The sequence below is a fragment of the Oncorhynchus mykiss genome, chromosome 5, assembly GCF_013265735.2.
Source record: "Oncorhynchus mykiss isolate Arlee chromosome 5, USDA_OmykA_1.1, whole genome shotgun sequence".
NCBI lineage: Eukaryota > Metazoa > Chordata > Actinopteri > Salmoniformes > Salmonidae > Oncorhynchus > Oncorhynchus mykiss.
This window is the reverse complement of record NC_048569.1, coordinates 12,619,261-12,625,544: the sequence shown is the minus strand read 5'-3', so window position 1 is coordinate 12,625,544 and position 6,284 is coordinate 12,619,261.

The following is a 6,284-nucleotide window of genomic DNA, read 5'->3' as shown; positions in this document are numbered from 1 at the left end:
CATGGCTTGCCCTAGCCTGATTTTTTTACGTGTCATAATCAACGACCCTTTGATTTAAAAAAATATGGGTATGGGAACCCTGTGTGAGAGAAAGATACCTATTTTGAATATCAATCAATCAGTTGTATTTTATAAAGCCCTTTTTACATCAGCAGTTGTCACAAAGGGCTTTACAGATACTCAGCCTAAAGCCCCAAAGAGCAAGCAATGCAGACGTAGAAGCACAAATCATCTAAGCTCATATTCAGAATCACTGTGCAAAAGTGATTGGCAACTCAAACTAAATTTTATATACTTGACTTACTTAAACACTTTTGCTGTTTGGGGAGCATAGGTCATCCACAATTAAACATACCCTAAATAAATTAAATGGGACAGGGACAGGGACAGTTACTAGGCAAACAATGGGCTGTCTGTCATGGTCTTGAGAATGTCTTCTCTGTGAATGTGAGCACAGATTCCAGCCCATAGAAATATAATCTATAGAAAGGGCTTGGAACCTCTAAGATTCTATTTCTATGTTTCAGCCTACCAGAGGTTATGGTTACAGTACATGTAGTGTTGTACTATAAAATACTATACAGTACAGTGTTGTACTGTTAGATACTACACAGCACAATGTTGTACTGTTAGATAATACACAGTACAATGTTGTACTTTAAGATAGTAAACAGTACAATGTTGTACTATAACGTACAATACAGTACAATTTTGTACTATAAAATACTATACGGCACAATGTTGTACTACTGTAAAATACAAACTTGACCAAGAAACTGAATTTGAAATTAGGATTATATTTTAGGAACAATTCTTGCTTTTCAATGTTAGTCAGAAAGTATCTTGTTCAAATAACTTTTTTTTTTATCAGTGCTGGATTATGGTGATATTGTCTATATGCAGACCTCAGCAAGGACCTTAAAAACTCTGGACACAGTGTATCATGGTGCTTTATTATTTATTACAAAGCTAAACCACTCACCCATCACTGTGATCTGTATACTATTGTGCAATGGACCTCTCTCTACACCAGGAGGCTAAAGCGCTGGTACATTTTTGTGTACGAAGCATTTATAAGGACAACTCCCTTTGTTTCCTCTGTTCTTTACTGACCAGATCAGTCACTCAATACAGTCTTCGTTCACAGTCGCTGCTGCCCTTGCCTGTTCCTAAGGCTAGACCTGAGATGGGGAAACAATATTTTTCCCATAATGCCCCTTCATCCTGGAACATGCTTCAAAAGATAATAAAGTTAGGGTAGTTAGTGTCCTTGTCTGTTATTAAGACTCTGATCACAACACTAATTGTGATAGCTGCAGTTGTTTCTAATCTTCAATTGTATCTGTAACTTGTGACACTTGGTCTTTTGTGTGTATTTAGTATTTTTCTGTAATATAATATTTTATGTACACACTACTATTTCCCTGTTTTGCCTTCTTGCCAGGTCGCTCTCACAAAAGAGGTTTTTAACCTCAATGGGTCTTACCTGGTTAAATAAAGGTTAAATCAAATAAATAAATAAGATACTATACAGTACAATGTTGTACTATAAAATACTATAGAGTACAATGTTGTACTATAAACAGGGTTGAGGAGTAACGGATTACATGTAAGGGATTACAAAAAACGGTAACTGTAATCCGTTACGTTACCAGCAAAAATATTGTACTCAGATTACAGATACTTTTGAAAAACTAAATTATTACTTAGAGGATGACTTTTAAATTCAGAAAGGAGGTTTGGAAAAAATCATCTTTGAGTATTTGACACTTTCCTCAACAACATTCAAATCAGCATTGTAAAAAGGTGCTAATTTAAATTTGTTCCACCTGAGCGAGTCTGACCACAAGTCAAAGACCACTACGATGACACACCAAATGGGTTTGATGGATTGCGGGAAAAGAGCAGAAATAGGCTTTTGTAGACTACAGTCCAAGCCATGTCTTCCAATAGTGTGACTGCTGTCGGTATCCAAAGAACATCCAACTTGAATAAACGCTTGGAGGTAAGGATGACAGCAGTGGTGTAGTCTACGGCGAGACGGATATCACTTATTATTGTTATCTACGTAGCGCATTGATGTGAAACACACTGTTGCTCTCATTTAGCTATTTGCGCCTTACGGATTGTGGTTGTTGTGGATGGCTGTTCACAAATCTACAGTGCCTTGCAAAAGTATTCACCCTCCTTGCCATTTTTCCTATTTTGTTGCATTACAACCTGGAATTTAAATAGATTTTTATTTGGATTTCATGTAATGGACATACACAAAATAGTCCAAATTGGTGAAGTGAAATTTAAAAAATAAGAATAAATTCAAAACATAAAAGTGGTGCGTGCATATGTATTCACCCCTTTGCTATGAAGCCCCTAAATAAGATCTGGTGTAACCAATTACCTTCAGAAGTCACATAATTAGTAAAATAAAGTCCATCTATGTGTCACATGATCTGTCACACGATCTTAGTATATATACACCTGTTCTAAAAGGCCCCAGAGTCTGCAACACCACTAAGCAAGGGGCACCACCAAGCAAGCAGCACTATGAAGACCAAGGAGCTCTCCAAACAGGTCAGGGACAAAGTTGTGGAGAAGGGATGGGTTACCAAAAAAATATCCTGGGTTCGAGCCCAGGCTCTGTCGCAGCCGGCCGCGACCGGGAGGCCCATGGGGCGGCGCACGATTGGCCCAGCATCGTCCGGGTTAGGGAGGGTTTGGCCGGAGGGGATATCCTTGTCTCATTGCGCACTAGCGTCTCCTGTGGCGGGCCGGGCGCAGTGCACGCTGACCAGGACGCTAGGTGTATGGTGTCTCCTCCGACACATTGGTGCGGCTGGCTTCTGGGTTGGATGTGCATTGTGTCAAGAAGCAGTGCGGCTTGGTTAAGGGCGCTGTACTGCAGCGCCAGCTGTGCCATCAGAGTCCCTGGGTTCGCGCCCAGGCTCTGTCGTAACCGGCCGCACCTGGGAGGTCCGTGGGGCGACGCACAATTGGCCTAGCGTCGCCCGGGTTAGGGAGGGCTTGGTCGGTAGGGGTGTCCTTGTCTCATCGCGCACTAGCGACTCCTGTGGCGGGCTGGGCGCAGTGTACGCTAACCAAGGTGGCCAGGTGCACAGTGTTTCCTCCGGCGTATTGGTGCGGCTGGCTTCCGGGTTGGATGTGTGCTGTGTTAAGAAGCAGTGCGGCTTGGTTGGGTTGTGTATCGGAGGACGCATGACTTTCAACCTTCGTCTCTCCCGAGCCCGTACGGGAGTTGTAGCGATGAGACAAGATAGTAGCTACTACAACACTTGGATACCACGAAATTGGGGAGAAAAAGGGGTAAAATAAAAAATACTTTTTTTTTATTTTTTAAAAGAAGCAGTGCGGCTTGGTTGGGTTGTGTTTCGGGGGACACATGGCTCTCGACCTTCGCCTCTCCCGAGTCCGTACGGAAGTTGCAGCAATGAGACAAGACAGGAACTACTACCAATTGGATACCACAAAATTGGGAAGAAAAAAGGGGGTAAAAAAATATAAAAAAATATCCGAAACTTTGAACATCCCAAGGAGCACCATTAAATCCATTATAAAAAAATGGAAAGAATATGGCACCATAATAAACCTGCGAAGAGAGGGCCGCCCACACAAACTCACGGACCAGGCAAGGAGGGCATTAATCAGCGAGGCAACAAAGAGACCAAAGATAACCCTGAAGGAGCTGCAAAGCACCACAGCGGAGATTTGAGTATCTGTCCATAGGACCACTTTAAGCCGTACACTCCACAGAGCTGGGCTTTACGGAAGAGTGTCCAGAAAAAAATAAGCAAACATGTTTGGTGTTCGCCAAAAGGCCTGTGGAGCCTCCCCAAAATTATGGAAGAATGTACTCTGGTCAGATGAGATTAAAATTGAGCTTTTTGGCCATCAAGGAAAACACTATGTCTGGCGCAAACCCAACACCTCTCATCACCCCGTGAACACCATCCCCACAGTGAAGCATGGTGGTGGCAGCATCATGCTGTGGGGATGTTTTTCATCGGCAGGGACTGGGAAACTGGTCAGAATTGAAGGAATGATGGATGATGCTAAATACAGGGAAATTCTTGATGGAAACTTGTTTCAGTCTTCCAGAGATTTGAGACTGGGATGGAGGTTCACCTTCCAGCAGGACATTGACCCTAAGCATACTGCTAAAGCAACACTTTAGCAGTATTTAAAAAATATTTAAATGTCTTGGAATGGCCTAGTCAAAGCCCAGACCTCAATCCAATTGAGAATATCTGGTATGATTAAAAGATTGCTGTACACTAGCGGAACCCATCCAACTTGAAGGAGCTGGAACAGTTTTGCCTTGAAGAATGAGCAAAAATCCCAGTGACTAGATGTGCCAACCTTATAGAGACATACCCCAAGAGACTTGGAGCTGTAATTGCTGCAAAAGGTAGCTCTACAAAGTATTGACTTTGGGGGGGTGAATAGTTATGCACACAAGTTTTCTGTTTTTTTTTGTCTGATTTCTTGTTTGTTTCACAATAAAACATATTTTTCATCTTCAAAGTGGTAGGCATGTTGTGTAAATCAAATGATACAAACCCCCCAAAAATCCATTTTAATTCCAGGTTGTAAGGCAACAAAACAGGAAAAATGCCTAGGGGGTAAATAGTTTCACAAGCCACTGTAAATGTGTATTTGAACCCAATACTTATTGAATTCAAGAAGTTTAAGCTGCCTATCAATCATTGTCTTTGAAATCAGTGGACAGCCAGCGAAAAATGCTCTCTTGCAACAGCTGCACAGTGCAGATCCCAGCCAATGGAATAAATGTGGAGCTTTTATTGCCCAGTCTAATTCATGCTGATGTTTTTTATCCCATAGGCCTAATGGACACATTTGATAGACTTAAAGGGAACATCTGTAGTTGCTACATCCATTTTTGGACTTGTAAATGTATATATATATATATATATATATAACGCCAAGAATGTGCAAAGCTGTTATCAAGGCAAAGGGTGGCTACTTTGAAGAATCTCAAGTATAAAACATATTTTGAAATGTGTTATTTAATAGTTTTTATGTGTTCACTATTATTCTACAATGTAGAAAATAGTAAAAATAAAGAAAAACCCTTGAATGAGTAGGTGTGTCCAAACTTTTGACTGTTACTGTATATCAATTGATTCTTGAAGAATATAACTTATAAATGCCTTAGTTCAACTGTCACACTCCATGAGAACCCAAAATATTAGCTTGTTTTTCTCCAATATTTTTAAACATTGTAAATGCAAACAAACACTGTATAGCCTCATAACATGGCTAAAACAATACATTTGATATCATGGATGGTCAGCCCATTTTGTTATTGTTTCATCTGTGGATTGTCCAGATATCAAAGTGTCATCAAAAAAAGGTAAACAATAGACCTATAGCTAATGCAGCATATGGCATTAATATTTCACATGTAAACAGCACTTTTCAGTTGTGCTCAAAGCCTGCTATTCCATGAGCGCAGCATTTATATTTCTACTGGAATCAATGAGCCCAATCAGTCCTCCATGACAACGAAATCATTAACAACAGAGTAGGGCCGGCTAATAAGTCCTTAGTTTTGGGGTTATGCTCGGGTAAAACAATTGGTCTAATCTATACATCCATATTTCCAAGTCTTATTCTTGAAGATCAAGGGTTATAACATGTATTAGAATGACTGGAATTCTGATAGACTTTGGTTTTTAATGTAAAGATATAATTTAATCTTATATGTAGTAGAAAGCGATGGGTTAGAAGAAGCCTACATAACCAACCCATAAACATTGATTTATCCTGCAATAGATGTGGTTCAATTGGTAACCTACATTGCTGTCTTCTTCTAATGCCTCAAGGGGAAAGTAATCAGATTACGTTACTGAGTTTGGGTAATTCAAAAGTTACAATTTTGGACTGGTAACTGTAACGGATAACATTTAGAATGTAAGCTACCCAACCCTGACTATAAGATACTATACAGTACAATGTTGTACCATAAGAAACTATACAGTACAATGTTGTACCATAAGAAACTATACAGTACAATGTTTTACTGTTAGATAATAAGAACACCTCCTCTCAGCTGCCCACTGCACTGAGGCTAGGAAACACTGTCACCACCGATAAATCCCCGATAATTGAGAATTTCAATAAGCATTTTTCTATGGCTGGCCATGCTTTCCACCTGGCTACCCCTACCCTGGTCAACAGCCATGCACCCCCCACAGCAACTTGCCCAAGCCTCCCCATTTCTCCAGATAGCTCCAGATTTCTCCAAA